This window comes from Triticum urartu, chromosome 3 (assembly GCF_003073215.2).
Source record: "Triticum urartu cultivar G1812 chromosome 3, Tu2.1, whole genome shotgun sequence".
Lineage (NCBI taxonomy): Eukaryota > Viridiplantae > Streptophyta > Magnoliopsida > Poales > Poaceae > Triticum > Triticum urartu.
The window spans coordinates 513,605,307-513,623,296 of record NC_053024.1 but is presented as its reverse complement, the minus strand read 5'-3'; positions in this window follow the sequence as shown (position 1 = coordinate 513,623,296).

Here is a 17,990-nt window from a genome sequence, read left to right as displayed (position 1 = left end):
AACGGAAACGATTCCCAAGCTCTTCGCGATGTTGAAATTGGCGAAGGTAGAAATCAAGAAAAAGCATCAAGTGTTGATGGTTGACAAGACCACTAGTTTCAAGTAAAAGGTCAAGGGAAAGAAAGGGAACTTCAAGAATAATGGCAAGCAAGTTGCCACTCCCATGAAGAAGCCCAAAGCTAGACCCAAGCCTGAAACTGAGTGCTTCTACTGCAAAGGAAAAAAGGTCACTGGAAGTGGAACTGCCCTATATGCTTGGCGTATAAGAAGGATGGCATACTGAACAAAGGTATATTGGATATACATGTTATTGATGTGTACTTTACTAGTGTTTATAGCAACCCCTCGGTATTTGTACTGGTTCAGTTGCTAAGAGTAGTAACTCGAAACGGGAGTTGGAACATAAACAGAGACTAGTTAAGGGCGAGGTGATGATGTGTGTTGGAAGTGATTCCAAGATTGATAAGATCACCATCGCACACTCACTTTACCTTCGGTATTAGTGTTGAACCTAAAAAAAGGGTATTTGGTGTTTGCGTTGAGCATCAATATGATAGGATCAGGTTTATTGCAATATGGTTATTCATTTGTGTCAAAGAGTAATTGTTGTTCTACTTACATGAATAAAACCTTCTATCGTCATACACTTAATATAAATGGTTTACTGAATCTCGATCGTAGTGGTACACATATTCATAATATTGAAGCCAAAAGATGCAAAGTTAATAATGATAGTACAACTTATTTGTGGCACTGCCGCTAAGTCATATTGGTGTAAAGCGCATGAAGAAACTCCATGCTGATGGGCTTTAGGAATCACTTGATGCTTGCGAACCATGTCTCATGGGCAAGATGACTAAGACTCCGTTCTTCGGAACAATGGAGCGAGCAACTGACTTATTGGAAATAATACATACTGATGTATGCAATCCGATGAGTGTTGAGGCTCGCGGCGGGTATCGTTATTTTCTGACCTTCACAGATGATTTGAGAAGATATGGGTATATCTACTTGATGAAACATATGTCTGAAACATTTGAAAAGTTCAAAGAATTTCATAGTGAAGTGGAAAACCATCGTAACAAGAAAATAAAGTTTCTGCGATCTGATCGTGGAGGAGAATATTTAAGTTACGAGTTTGGTATTCATTTGAAACAATGCGGAATAGTTTCACAACTCATGCCACCTGGAACACCACAGCATAATGGTGTGTCCGAATGTCTTAATCATAGTTTATTAGATATGGTGCAATCTATGATGTCTCTTACCGATTTATCACTATCGTTTTGGGGTTATGCATTAGAGACAGCCGCATTCACTTTAAATAGGGCACCATCTAAATCCGTTGAGACGACACCATATGAACTGTGGTTTAGCAAGAAACCTAAGCTGTCGTTTCCTAAAGTTTTGGGCTATGATGCTTGTGTGAGAAAGTTTCAACCTAATAAGCTCGAACCCAAATCGGAGAAATGCGTCTTCATAGGATACCCAAAGGAAACTGTTGGGTACACCTTCTATCACAGATCCAAAGGCAAGATATTCGTTGCTAAGAATGGATCCTTTCTAGAGAAGAAGTTTCTCTCGAAAGAAGTGATTGGGAGGAATGTAAAACTTGATGAGGTAATTGTACCTTCTCCCGAATTGGAAAGTAGTTCATCACAGAAATCAGTTCTAGTGATTCCTACACCAATTAGTGAGGAAGTTAATGATGATGATCATGAAACTTCAGATCAAGTTACTACCGAACCTCGTGGGTCAACCAGAATATGTTCCGCACCAGAGTGGTACGGTAATCCTGTTCTGGAGGTCATGTTACTTGACCATGACAAACCTACGAACTATGAGGAAGCAATGATGAGCCTAAATTCCGCGAAATTTCTTAAAGCCATGAAATCTGAGATGAGATCCATGTATTGGAACAAATTACGGACTTTGATTGACTTGCCCGTTGATCGGTGAGCCATTAATCATAAATGTATTTTCAAGAGGAAGACGAACACTGATAGTAGTGTTACAATCTACAAAGCTCGAATTGTCACAAAAGGTATTCGACAAGTTCAAGATGTTGACTGCGATGAGATTTTCTCACTCATAGCGATGCTTAAGTCTGTCCGAATCATGTTAGCAATTGCCACATTTTATGAAATCTGGCAAATGGATGTCAAAACTGCATTCCTTAATGGATTTCTTAAAGAAGAGTTGTATATGATGCAACAAGAAGGTTTTGTCGATCCAAAAGGTGCTAACAAAGTGTGCAAGCTCCAGCGATCCATTTATGGACTGGTGCAAGCCCCTCGGAGTTGGAATATACGCTTTGATAGTGTGATCAAAGCATATGGTTTTATACAGACTTGCGGTGAAGCATGTATTTACAAAGAAAGTGAGTGGGAGCACTACAACATTTCTGATAAGTATATGTGAATGACATATTGTTGATCGGAAATAATGTAGAATTCTCAAGCATAAAGGAATGTTTGAAAGGAGTTATTCAAAGAAATACCTCGATAAAGCTACTTACATATTGAGCATCAAGATCTATAGAGATAGATCAAGACGCTTGATATATTTTCAATGAGTACGTACCTTGACAAGATTTTGAAGTAGTTCAAAATGGAAAAGTCAAAGAATGAGTTCTTGCCTGTGTTGCAAGGTGTGAAGTTGAGTAAAGACTCAAAACCCGACCATGGCAGAAAATAGAAAGAGAATGAAAAGTCATTCCCTATGCCTCAGTCATAGGTTCTATAAAGTATGCTATGTCGTGTACCAGAAATATTGTGTACCTCACCATAAGTTTGGCAAGAGGGTACAATAGTGATCCAGGAGTGGATCACCGGACAGCGGTCAAAAATATCCTTAGTGGAATAAAGAAATGTTTGTCGATTATGGAGGTGACAAAGAGTTATGTCGATGCAAGCTTTGACACCGATCTGGATGACTCTAAGTCTCGATCTAGATACATATCGAAAGTGGGAGCAATTAGCTAGAGTAGCTCCGTGCAAAGCATTGTAGACATAGAAAATTTGCAAAATACATACGGCTCTAAATGTGGCAGACCCGTTGACTAAATTTCTCTCACAAGCAAAACATGATCACTCTTTGGGTGTTAATCACATAGCGATGTGAACTAGATTATTGACTCTAGTAAACCCTTTGGGTGTTAGTCACATGGAGATGTGAACTAATCACATAAAGATGTGAACTATTGGTGTTAAATCACATGATGATGTGAACTAGATTATTGACCCTAGTGCAAGTGGGAGGCTGAAGGAAATATGCCCTAGAGGAAATAATAAAGTTGTTATTTATATTTCCTTATATCATGATAAATGTTTATTATTAATGCTAGAATTTTATTAACCGGAAACTTAGTACATGTGTGAATACATAGACAAACAGAGTGTCACTAGTTTGCCTCTACTTGACTAGCTCGTTGAATCAAAGATGGTTAAGTTTCCTAGCCATAAACATGAGTTGTCATTTGATTAATGGGTTCAAATCATTAGAGAATGATGTGATTGACTTGACCCATTCCGTTAGCTTAGCATGATGATCGTTTAGTTTGTTGCTACTACTTTCTTCATGACTTATACATGGTCCTCTGACTATGAGACAATGCAACTCTCGAATACCGGAGGAACACATTGTGTGCTACCAAACGTCACAACGTAACTGGGTGATTATAAAGGTGCTCTACAGGTGTCTCCGATGGTACTTGTTGAGTTGGCATAGATCAAGACTAGGATTTGTCACTCCGATTGTCGGAGAGGTATCTCTGGGCCCTCCCGGCAATGCACATCACTATAAGCCTTGCAAGCAATGTGACTAATGAGTTAGTTACGGGATGTTGCATTACGGAACGAGTAAAGAGACTTTCCGGTAACGAGATTAAACTAGGTATTGAGATACTGGCGATTGAATCTCGGGCAAGTAACATGCCGATGACAAAGGAACAACGTATACCGTTATGCGGTTTGGCCGATAAAGATCTTCGTAGAATATGTAGGAACCAATATGAGCATCCAGGTTCCGGTATTGGTTATTGACCGGAGATAAGTCTCGGTCATGTCTACATAGTTCTCGAACCCGTAGGGTCCGCACGCTTAACGTTCAGTGACGATCGGTATTACGAGTTTATGTGTTTTGATGTACCGAAGGTAGTTCGGAGTCCCGGATTTGATCACGAACATAACGAGGAGTCTCGAAATGGCCGAGAAATAAAGATCAATATATTGGAAGCCTATATTTGGACATCGAAATGGTTCCGAGTGGTTCGGGCATTTTTCCGGAGTACCTGGAGGTTACCGGAACCCCCCGGGGAGTATATGGGCCTTATTGGGCCTTAGTGGAATAGAGGAGAGGGAAGGGAAAAGAGGGAAGCGCGGCCCCCAAGCCCAATCCGAATTGGGAGGGGGGTCGTCCCCCCTTTCCTTCCTTCCTCTCTCCTCCTTCCTTCCTCTCCTACTCCTACTTGGAAGGGCTCCTACTTCTGCTAGGAAAAGGGGGAATCCTACTCCCGGAGGGAGTAGGACTCCCCCAAGGCACGCCATAGAGAGGGCCGGCCCTCCCCCTCCGCCACTCCTTTATATACGGGGGAGGGGGCACCCCATGAACACACAAGTTGATTAGTTGATCTTTTAGCCATGTGCGGTGCCCCCCTCCACCATAATCCACCTCGGTTATATCATAGCAGTGCTTAGGCGAAGCCCTGTTCCAGTAGCAACGTCGTCACTGTCATCATGCCGTCATGATGACAAAACTCTCCCACGAAGCTCTATTGTATCGTGAGTTCGCGGGACGTCACCGAGCCGAACGTGTGTAGATTGCGGAGGTGTTTTTTTAGGAACTGGGACAGTGGGGGAGGCCCCTACTGTCATATATTAATTATCACAACACATTTTACATAGTGTGTTACATCATGTACATTGCACCCATCCCACTTTGTGGTGATGGGGTAAAGAGAAGAAGGGGGTGTGCTAATCAGAGGGTAAAGAATCTAGAAGTAAGAAGATAAAGTCTTTCTTATTATCTTTAACCCTATATTGTAAAAGGCCAAAATCTTCCTTGAATCTGTTCAGCCAGGATTTGTATGTAGGTTGGATATTTCTAAATAGCTTGTTATTCCTATCTTTCCATATGCTCCAGGAAGCTTGTAGTGTAATTTCCATGAAGAGAGGTCGATTCCACTTGATTTTTGCTTGTTCCATCCAGGACAATCTGTTGGCTTGTGGTCCAGGGTCCAAACCAAAAGTGGCCCAACATCTTTTACTAAATGGGCATGTGAGGATCATATGATCGATATCTTCTTCTTTTTGTCCACAGAGTAGGCAGTTAAGGTTAGTACCAATATTGTAGTGTCTTCTTTTCAGCATGTTTCTTGTGTTTAATCTATCCGAAAGTACCAGCCAACAAAAAACTTTGATCTTGGTCATGACTTTTGATTTCCACAACCATTGGTACGATTTGTGGGCCCTCATGTCTCTCAAGTAGAAGCTATAATATTTTTTCGCAGAGAATTCTCAACTCCCCCAAGTGTAAGACCATACATCCTTTGAGTTTTGATTGTTGTCAAAAGTTATATGTGCCATGAGGCCTTGCATATCTTGTACCTCCTCTAGGGCTTGGCTGGAGAGTGGCAGATAGAATTGTTCCTCTAGGGAGTTGATGGTCAGGAAGTCCTTGGCCGAACAATCTTCATTTCTTGTATATGAAAATGCCCTGGGATGTGTGTCTTTGAGAATTTCATCCAGCCAAAGATCTTTCCAGAATAGCACATTGTCTCCAACATGCAACTGAACCCTTGAGATCCCTCTAAGGATAGGAGTTAGTTTAAGGATGTCTTTCCACCAAAATGATCCACATGGATCAGAGGCATGTGGAATTTTGTCAGTGTAATAAGTGGACCAGATCAGTTCAACCCAAGGGAGATCATGTCTATTGTAGAATTTGTGTAAATATTTTAACAGTAACGCATCACTTTGTATCCTGAGTTTTATTATCCCAAGCCCTCCACATTTTTTTGGTCTGCATACTCTGTCCCATGCAGCTAAAGAATTACATTTTTCACCTTGCTCTGTTTTTTTGTCCATAGACATTTCCTTCTCAATTTGTCCAACAACTCAAGTATTTTTGGTGGAAATCGAAGTGTGCATAGTGCAAAAATTGTCAGTGAGGTAATTACTGTGTTGAGGAGAGATAATTTGGAGCCATATGACATCATTGACAGAGTGGAAGTTAGCCTTCTTTCCATATTGCAAACGATTGGCATTAGGTCTTGTATAGAAGGTTTAGAAGTGCCAAGAGGTAAACCAAGGTATGTGAAGGGCATTTTCCTTATTTTGCATCCAAAGATTTGAGCAATGTCTTGGCTTAAATTCTCATCACAATTCATAGGAATCAAGGTTGATTTGTGGAAGTTTATTTTGAGGCCAATGGAGGTGGCATAGTCAGTGAGGATCCCTTTCACTAATTGCGCTTGGTCTTGACAAGCCGGCATTATGATTATGGTGTCATCCGCGTATTGTATGACAGGGTAGTCCTTTTGATTTGGTCTTGGGAATGGGAGATGTAGGAGACCATGTCTGAAGGCATCATTAATGGCCGCTTGGAGAAGATCTGCAGCTAGAACGAATATAAGTGGAGCGAGGGGGTCTCCTTGACGCACACCACTTTTGCAAAGAAATTGTCTACCAGGAACTCCGTTAAGAAGAACTGAAGATTTTCCCGTGGAAAATATTGTTTGAATCCATTGGATCCATTTATCATTGAAACCCATGTGCTTCATTATGTCCAACATTGCATCATGCTCAATGGTGTCAAAAGCTTTTGCAAAATCCAATTTAAGGAGGACAATTTTGTTCTTAGACGTTTGGCATTGATGTATATATTCGAACGCACATGCAAGGCAATCTTGAATTGCTCTGCCCTTGATGAAACCATATTGGTTTCTATGTATGATCTTTAGAATGAGTTTTTGGAGTCGGTTGGCAAGCAGTTTAGTGGTGACCTTTAGGCAACAACTGAGGAGTGTGATGGGTCTGAAATCATTAAATGTGGCCGAAGAGGATATTTTAGGTATTAAGGTTATGTACCCATCATTGATGCTCTCAAGGTTTAAAGTCCCTTCATGGAACTGGTCGCACAGTTTATAGAAATCCTCCTTGATAATGTGCCAGCACGATTTAAGAAAAAGTCCAGTAAAACCATCCGGTCCTGGTGCTCTATCCGCAGGCAATTCCTTAATGACAGCATCAATTTCTTCGTTAGTGAATGGTACGGTCAGCTGATCCAGATCATTACGCTTTTTGATAATATTGGCTAGATCAAATTTCATTTGGAATTCTCTTGAAGTGCCCAATCTCTCTTTAAAGCTTTGATAAATTAGTGCTTCTTTACCAATATGATCCTCAATTATGGTGCCATTATCTAGCTGCAGAGATGAAATACTGTTCCGTCGATATCGTTCAGAGGCCATTGCTTTGAAGAATTTTGGGTCCTCATCCCCAAAAGTGGCCCATCTTATGGTACATCTTTTTCTCCAATATTGTTTTTGGTAATCAAGGAGTCTAAGCAGATGTTTGTTGAGAATTCTTCTGAAGTTACTTTCAGGTATTGTGAGGGCCCTTTTATTTTCCAACGCGTCCAGATCAGAAAGTGCAGAATTGGAGTTAGCTATAGCTGTGGCCAGCTTGGATATCTGTTTACTCCATCATTTGAGTTCATATCTGAGAGCCTTAAATTTTCGGCAGATAATCGTGGCATAGTTATTTGAGGGGATTATTTTGTTCCATGATGATTCCACCACCTCCATGAAGCCAGGATGTTGAATCCAGTATGATTCAAATCGAAAGAGGTTACTTTTAGGGATGTTAGTTTCAATGGAGATCACACAGGGAATATGGTCAGAAACTGGTTTAGAAAGAGGTTTTACAGTGGTATTAGGGTAGGAGGTGGTCCAATTATTTGAGGTGAAGAACCAATCTAGTTGTTCAAGTAGGGGGTCCTCTTGCATGTTGCTCCATGTGTATGATCGACCCTTAAGTGGTAGTTCAATCAGACCTTGTGTGCGAATGAAGTCATTAAATGTGATCATGTCATTAATATTACCACCTGGTTTATTTCTATTGTTAGGGCTGCGGATGTAATTAAAATCCCCAACAAGAAGCCAGTCTTCATTGTGAGGTATGTGAAGATTAAGTAGCCAGGTTGTATAGTCAACTCTTGTTTCACCCTGGCAAGGCCCATATATGTTTACCAAAGTCCACTCTTGGGAAGAATGATGTGATTTAAATTTAGTGACTAGGGCAAATTCTTCTTCAATTAACACAGTGCCAGAAAAAATAGCACTATTCCAAATGGTCACAATGCCCCCAGATGCACCTCTTGAAGGAATGAATGCAAACTTATCAAACCGTTTAGGGCAGCAGGTTTTAATGTATGAGTTGTCAAAAATAGGCTTTTTGGTCTCCCGTAAGCAAATAACTGAGCAACCACTAGCAGCAACAGCATTTGATAGAGCCAAAAGCTTCGGGTCAGAGTTCATACCCCGGATATTCCAACATAAAACGTTCCAGTTCGAGAGAAGTACCATTAAGAAAATGAAACAGAAAGTAAATTAAGATGAGGAAGGTCCCGCCCCTTTGTCAGCAAAGAGCATTTCTTCAGTCACTTCTTCAGGGGGGACAGCACACTTCTGCACAGCAATTTCCTGAATTTAAGCCACAGTCATCGGAGGAGGGAGTTCCTCCATGTCTATCTGGTCTTCAGTGAGCTCAGTAATGACTACAGCAGATGGAGTCACTCTGGGCTTGACCTTGGAGGCTTTCTGCTTGCTGTCAGTAATGGAATGCACTTTGAACCCATCGTATTTGTTGGATCGAGCGCTTCTACGCACACTGAGCACGGAGACCGGAGCTTTATTCTTGCGATGCCTGCCAGGATGGCCACCCACAGAAACATCAGTTTGCACAGCAGGCATAATCTCATAAGTGTCCATTTCGTGCACTTCAGAAATTACATACACAACTGAGCCAGTGTCCATTTCCTGCACTTCAGAAGTTTCAGATAGTGTAGCTGCACTCTGCTGAGCAACCACAACAGAACCAACTAGATCATCACTACTCATCGACCAGGTTTGAGAAGTTGAAGTGATAGTGCCATCAGCCTCCCCTTGTGAGACAAAGGAGGTCACTTGGACAGAACCATCCAAGGATTCAGAAAGAGCTAGATGAATGTCCAAATTGGTCGGCCTAATGCCATAGCCATGTGCCCAAGGACCAAAAGTTGCCAAAGTTGGAATGATGGAGCTTGAGAGGAAATTTGTGATGGGCACAAATGATAATGGTTCAGCAACTAGCATGGTGTTCATGAACTCATTATTAGCAGAAAGGTGTATGTTCATACCAGCATTTGTGACAGAAATTCTGATCTGGACTTGAGGGCTCTGCACCTGAGAGTTGTGTTGCAGCATCAACTCATTTGCTTGCACAGCTGGGTTACTTGGGACAGTGGCTATAGTGTTGAGAGCTCCATTCCTCTGTAGGGCCTGCAGAATGTTAACTGGAACAAGCACAAGTGCCTCAGAGTCTGAACTTGTGGCTGAACTGCTTTGGGAAATTGAGTCATTCCAAGCTGCAAAAGGACTATCCTGCAGATTGTTGCTGGGTAGGATACCATCTTGGACTTTTAATCCTTCGTTTGCCAACCATTCTTGGAAATGTTGTACGTTCGGTACTAGGATCGGTCGATCGTGAAGACGTACGACTACATCAACCGCGTTGTCATAACGCTTCCGTTTACGGTCTACAAGGGTATGTAGAAAATACTCTCCCCTCTCGTTGCTATGCATCACCATGATCTTGCGTGTGCGTAGGATTTTTTTTGAAATTACGGCGTTCCCCAACACATATTACCAACATTATACCTCCTTTACGTCCAATAATACTTCATCCCTCCATATTCTTGGGATATCCCACATATCGAGATAAAACTCGTACTTATTTTGTCCGAAGTCCACTCCATGGAATATCATTATCTTTTCCAGGGATCAAGTGTCCTCACTAGGTACTATCACCCTTAAAATGCACAAATTCATCCATAGACCATATTTCTCATATCGTCGAAAATGGTCAAAATCTTTCTTCATAGAGTAACTACTCATAAAATCCAAATCAGTACCCACGATGCTAACTTTATTGATTCTCAAATTATTACAATCTCCTGTATTTCCATTACATGCCTCCACACCTCAATAATATAAGAAATGTTCCCACTGCTACCACTATATTTCTTACAGACTCAGCTATTTAACACGGATATCCTCATTTTGGGACAATCTCTGGCAAACTGCCCTACTTAATTACAATGGAACATATTACTTCTGACAAGTCTTGAGGTTTCCTTGTGATTTCAAAGCCTCCTTGGGTCCTCGGGCTTCCTTTTTGGGCAACCGCTGAAGTAGTGCCCTAACTCCTTGCACCTAAAACAGGTGATATGACTCAGGTACTTCCTGGAATCCAATCTATTTCTCTTCCTGGACTTTTCCGTTCCAATCAGGGCTTCTATTTCCTATGGGTCATACTCTACTTCCTCTATCGGGAATTCTACCAGTTCCCCATTCAGACAATTCTGGGAGATGTGTCCTTCTCCACATGAATAGCATGACTTGGTGCAGGGTTTAATTGGGTCTTCTTTGGGTGTGTCCTCCACCTCTTCATTCATCACCGGTTCTTCTAAAATTACCATGAGGGCTCCTTTCATTGCTTCTTTCTTCTGTTGGATAGTTCTTTGAATCATGGGGTAAATGTGACACTGAGCAGGGTAGTGGGTAGTCCCTTCACATAAGAAACAAGTAATCTGCCTAGTTGGGCATTCTTCAGCTGGGTGACTTTGTTCAAAATGAGGGCATTCATCCTTGTGTTCTTTATGGTTGTGTCCTATTTCTCCACAGAGCTGGCATGCACAAGGTTTCTTCATATAATTTCGATAAGGCTTCAATTTCTGGGACACAAGCCGAGACTTTAGTAGAGTGAACTTAAATTCTTCCCAAGTGGTTACTCTTTGCCATCCATTGATGGTTTGGTACATCCTCCACCAAGTAGCAGCACCGCTTTCAAAGCATTGAAGAGCATGCTGGGCCATATCCTTTCTGGCTATAGTCTTATTCTTCATATGATCTTCCATGTTCTGAATCCATCGGTATGTCTCCAATTGAGTCATTGGTCCAGAAAATATGAGTTCATCTCCATTCATCCTCCATTGGGTCCATGGGTTTTGGGGTAAGATAAGAGAGATAGAGAGGGGTACACACAATAAAAACAATAGTTTTGAAAAGACAGATTTTTTTGTGGCTGTCGGGAAAACATCAAACAAATGACAGCTCACAAACGTCGCATCTAACGTACGTATATAACAGGGGTTTGGTCTTCTAAAGGTCAATAAATCTTCAAAGTCGCCAAACTCTTCAAGCCTTGTTCATGTCTCCGATGGCTTCTTCCGATCGTGCTTGTCCTTCTCAAGTTCCTTTGCCAGATCATCTCTATTGACGCGAAGTCTCTCGTGACGTCCTTCAATATTTCTGGAGTTGCGTTCCAAACTTCCGGGTTTCAAAATCCTTGGCATGAGCCATGGTACTACTGTCCTTCAGTTCCTGACGAATCTCCGGTATCTCGAGGTTTTGCTCCTCCCGATTGGCTACTTTCAGCTTCTGGGTCCTGATTTCTTCACGAAATGCTTCCTTGTCAAATATAGCTTCCTGCAGGTCCATCTTAAACTTCTTGATGTAATACTCCAGATCCCAGTGATACACCAGCTAAGGTTAAAACTTCATCTTTTGCTGATAGGTGCTCCTTTAGCCCTTTTGTCATCCAATCCTTCTGAAGAAATGCATGCTTAACTCAGCACGGTGACAATAGCATAAGCGGGCGATAACATCATGGATAGCCATGTTTATGCCCATGTAATTGCCATGAGCTATCATAGCATAGTTGATATCTCCTGCCTTAGGGTTTTCTTGACAAAAACTTTGAGTTTTTTTTAACGCTCCATGTTCCGGTCTTTTTCTGACACACCTGGATCTTAGGTATTGGCAGCTTCAATAGTCTGACAAGTTCCATAAGGGTAGCTTTCCTAGGTCATACAAATCTAGAAATTCTTCAGAGCCTTCAAATTCTCCTAGTCTTTGGAATCTTCAACCATTGTAGTTTTCATTATTATAAAGCACGATAAGATCCTCTTCATTCCGAAGTGGTTTTAGTTGTCTGATAACTTGTACTTCTTGGAGTGGTCTCATCAATCGAATCTTCGTGTGGTCAAAAGGGGAAAGGGTATAGTCTAACTAAAAGGGAATATTTGATAAAGCTTGGAAAAGAAGAGAGGCAAAAGATCTTTTTGAAAATAAGGTTTGAGAGAAAAATCTTTCCTACGGGCTTGCCAGTTTCTAGGGGTCATGTCCTACAGTCAACATGTGCTTTGATACCATCTTGTAGCGACCCAACACGAATGGGTCAAGTCTCTGTGCTTAAGGGTCATCCTTGGATCGGTATGCTGACACACATAGTACTCGAGGATTTATAACAGAGGTAAATCACATGTATAAAGTAACGTAAATACTATTACCTCAATCCGTATAGCAGAAGTAACAACAAAGTTGTGGATTCCCATCAACACCAACGGAAAAATTGAGTGTAGACAATGTAACCCTAACGTATCGCTTACTCATCTTAATAAATCCTGCAACATGAGACGTTGCAGCCATGTAGGTCAGTACATTGAATGTACTGGCAATTTCACACTGTAGAGCAATGCTGAATAATGGCTATCACCACATGCATATTTTCCTAGTGGAGGCTCTAAGTTTAATTTTGCATAAAGCTAATTTTCCCTACAACAAAGGAATAAAATTTTATTTTAACTACATAGTTTGTTGAAATTATTGAGAAGGTAACCCCAAATCAATCCGAAAATTAACTTTAATCACCCAAAAAATTAATTAGGTAAAGTGATGAGATCAAATCAATAATCCAAGTACCAAATACTCAAGATGTCCATAACCGGGGACACGGCTAATCATGATTAGTTTGTACACATTGCAGAGATTTGCGCACTTTTCCCCAGAAGACTCGATCTCCTCCGTTATATTTCTCGCACTACATGATGTTTAAGAAACGGATGACCGAGGCACAATCTTTCCGAAGAGGTCCCCTTAACCGATAGATAGGCTGGTACACCTACAATCCCCTACATCTGCTAGCCCATCATGGAAAGGATTCACACAACTTACTCAACTATGCCAGAGCCCATAATGGCTTGTGGCTGCACACGGAAGTTTCTAGCATGAATAATCTTATGATCCCTTTGAGCCTGGGTGGCGAACCATAGGATGATCACACGGATACCTCGGGATCTCCTAGGACAACACTGGATTCCCCATGTGTCCGGGCAAGCCACTGGTTTCCCCAGGGTGCCCCAACCATTCCACCCAGATGTGTATTAAAGTAGCCACCTTACGTTTCCCTTAGTTATAAATAACTTTCACATCTTTCATGAGTCTCACGAACCAAACCACGTCTACGAGCATAGCAAAGTAATATAAGCATAATGGATAAACCCAGGGTTTGATACAAGACAATAGGTACTACCTCAACAACTACTTCCCAATACCCACATGTTAATCAAATCCTAGTCATGCAATGTTGGAGGGTTGAAACTAATGCATAAAATCTAGGTAATAAAGGGATATGATCAAAGTGTGAACTTGCCTTGTACTGGTGATGAAGATGATTCACACTCATAACTCCTTATTTCTACTCGTCACACTCCGGTCAATCTATCGTAAGCAAGCAATAGAATGACACATAAGCAATCATGCAAAAGAATCGAAGAAAAGATCTCCGAAAACTTCGAAAAAAAGCAACTAACTCTTGCAGCAGAAAACAATTTCTAACGGTACCAAAATTGGGTGGATTTGGTCTTATCAGAAAGTTTAGGTCAAGAGCTTCAATTAGTAAAAAGAATCAATTGAATCGGAGTTATAAAACTCAAGTCATGAACAAAACAAGTTTGAATTCAAATCTGTTCAAAATCCAAATTTTAAAATTTCAAAAATATGTTCAAATTGTTTTACTAGATAGAGGGGATCATCACAAAGTAGGCGTTGGTTTCGTTGGATTTGGACAGGCGAGCAAAAAGTTGTGAGGGTTTGAAGATCAGGGGCTAATCTGAAAATAAATTAATTGCATCTATGTCCCTGGCCAAAATTAAAACAGAAAAGAAAAATCTAACGAACGAACGTTCGCTGCAGAAGCTTATAAGACGAAAACCGTTTGCTATAGAACCTAATCTAGCCAACGTCCACTAAGTAACCTAACTAAATCATAAAACCGGATTTAAAAGAAAACCGAAGAAAAACCTAAAAAATAAACCGGACCGGGGCGGTTTATTACGGGTTCGGCAGTTCAGGTGGGAAAAACCGATGGCGGCAGGCTCCGGCAAGTTCGGGCGACGGCGGGGTGGCGTGGCGTGACTGCGGCGGCTCTGGTGGGCGTCAGCGGCGGCGGAGCAAGCGGGGAGGCGTGCGGCGCAGGCGGCGACGACAAGCAGCGGCGGCGGCGCGGCGAGAAGTGCGGCGGCGCGGCGAGAAGTGCGGCGGCGAGGCGCAGCTGTGGCAGCGGATGCGGCACGAGAGGAGGAGAAAGAGGGGTCGGGGCACTATTTAAGGAGGGAGGAAGGTGGCGGCGACTTGCGGGAGGGGTCGTGGGAGGCGTGCCCGGCCGGGATTCGGTTGGCGGTGGCGATGACGCCATGCAGGCGGCGGATTCCCGCTCGGGAGGGAGATGGAACGCGGTGTGCTGGGCTTTGGCCTGGCCCGGTTGGAGGTGGGTCGGCCTAGTCGGCGGAAGAGTTTTTTTAAACAACAAATAATAAAAATATATATATAGGCATATTATATACCAAAATTTTCAGAAAAATATTTCCTAAATGACGAACATATTTTGAGTGGCAAATAAATTCCACAAAAAATTAAATAAAGCGAACAGTACTACTAGTTCCTTTAAAACCCAAATAAAATATTTTAAAATACCAAAATAATTTTAAATTTATTTCTCTCCATTTTTCTACTATAGGGAATCATTTTACCCTATTTTACATATATTTTATTTTTGGAGAAAAATAATGTAACACCCACGATGCGGCTATATCTCCCACGTGTCAGAGCACGACTTAGAGGCATAACCGCATTGTAGGCATGTCGCAAGAGGGGTAATCTTTACACATCCCATGTACTGAATAAGAAAGAGATACGGAGTTGGCTTACAATCGCCACTTCACACAATACATAAATATAGTATTACATCACCCAGAATACAATCAAGGTCCGACTACGGAACCAAAATAAAGACAACCCCAAATGCATAAGATCCCCGATCGCCCCAACTGGGCTCCACTACTGATCGAAAGGAAACGAATCAACACAACGAACACGATCTTCATCGAGCTCCCACTTGAGCTTGGTTGCATCATCTGCATTGGTATCATCGGCACCTGCAACTATTTGGAAGTATCTGTGAGTCACGAGAACTCAGCAATCTCACACCCACGGGATCAAGACTATTTAAGCTTATGGGTAGGAAAAAGGTAGTGAGGTGGACCTGCAGCAAGCACTAGCATATATGGTGGCTAACTTATGCAAATGGGAGCGAGAAGAGAAGCAAAGCACGGTCGTGAACTAGAAGTGATCAAGAAGTGATCCTGAAAGTACTTACGTTCAAGCATAACTCCAACACCGTGTTCACTTCTCGGACCCCGCTGAGAAGAGACCATCACGGCTACACACGCGGTTGATGCATTTTAATTAAGTTAGGTGTCAAGTTCTCTACAACCGGATATTAACAAATTCCCATCTGCCCATAACCGCGGGCATGGCTTTCAAAAGTTCAAACCCTGCAGGGGTGTCCCAACTTAGCCCATCACAAGCTCTCACGGTCAACGAAGGTTATTCCTTCTCCCAGGAAGACCCGATCAGACTCGGAATCTCGGTTACAAGAAATTTCGACAATGGTAAAACAAGAGCAGCAAAGCCGCCCGGATGTGCCGACAAAACCCGATAGGAGCTGCACATATCTCGTTCTCAGGGCACACTGGATGAGCAAGACGTCGGGTTGGCATAGACCCTGGTTGCCCAGGGGGCGCCGGACATCGCTTAGGTTGGACCAACACTTAGAGAAGCACTAGCCCGGGGGGTTAAAATAAATATGACCCTCGGGCTCCGGAAACCCAAGGGAAAAAGGCTAGGTTGTTAGTGCAAATGTAAAACCAAGGTTGGGCCTTGCTGGAGGAGTTTTATTCAAGGCGAACTGTCAAGGGGTTCCCATTATAACCCAACTGCGTAAGGAACGCAAAATCAAGGAACATAACACCGGTATGATGGAAACTAGGGCGGCAAGAGTGGAACAAAACACCAGGCATAAGGCCGAGCCTTCCACCCTTTCCCAAATATATAGATGCATTAATTAAATAAGATATATTGTTATATCCCAACAATAATCATGTTCCAACAAGGAACAAACTCCAACTTCACCTGCAACTAGCAACGCTATAAGAGGGGCTGAGCAAAGCGGTAACATAGCCAAACAACGGTTTGCTAGGACAAGGTGGGTTAGAGGTTTTACATGGCAATATGGGAGGCATGATATAGCAAGTGGCCGGTATCGCGGCATACAAAAGAGCGAGCAACTAGCAAGCAAAGATAGAAGTGACTTCGAGGGTATGGTCATCTTGCCTGCAAAGTTCTTCGAGAAGACGAAAGCTTGATCCTCGAAAGCGTACTCAACGGGATCCTCGATCACGAACTCGTCTCCCGGCTCTACCCAAAGCAAGAACACAAGCAAAGGACCTACAATCAATCACGGTGCAATGCACAACCAACAAGATGCAAAACATGACATGACATGCGGGATGTCATATGCAATGCATATGCGTGCTTCGGAAGGGAAATATTTAACAAGGCATCAACTTGTCAAACCAAGAGCACCTTGGAAAGATGAGTTGATTTCGGTCGAAATCGATATAAAGATCACCGGAAATGGGTGCACGGTTTGCAAATGGCAAGCAAAACAATAATGGCACAATTATGCGATTAACGGCACGATGCCATCTAGAATGCAATAAGAAACTAAGCTACTGCACTCCAACATAGCAACAAAGCACATGGCAGTAATCTACTCAAGATGCTTGACAAAAGATGAACACTGATCTATGGATAAATCACACAAGAGCAGGTTCAAACAAGCATGGTAAAAGTGCAAAAGATAACAGCATCACAGACTTAGTGAAAATAACATGTCAGGATTTAACATCAGGAAGCAAAGTTTAGAGCAAGATAACAACATGCTACAGGATCAGATCATAGCAACACAAGCCATGGCATGGAACTAATCAAAGCATAAAACAAAAGTCCCTTACAGACCATAAGCCAAAAGGGCACAGAAAACATGATGGCACCCATGTAAACATAGCAAGTTTCGTTAACAGATTCAGACTTAACAGAAAACTAGACATGGCATAAACAGAATTATGTTTGCGAGCTCGATTCACTCAACACAAGGCATTGCATGACAAACTAAGCATACTACCAGCAAGAAGACATGATCATGAAGCTAACCAAGGCAAGAACAATCTCATAGCATGCATGGATCAACTACAACAACCTTGGCAAAATTGGTTAACATGTAAACAATCTGCCAGGAACATTTTATAGAAAAAGTAGAGCAAGATTGAGTCATGCTAGGGCACTCCATAAATGCAAACAGGGGCACGAATGGATAGAGCATAACATGTGTAACAAAACACCCTTAGTGAACATCTCCAGATTATGCATAGAACTCATGGTATCAACAGGTTTACACAGCATCACAAAATATCAGTTTCAGACTTGGCAGAAATGACCAAGTCACAGAAATCAGCAACATCACGGAGGCTACTTTGCAAGCAAGTTA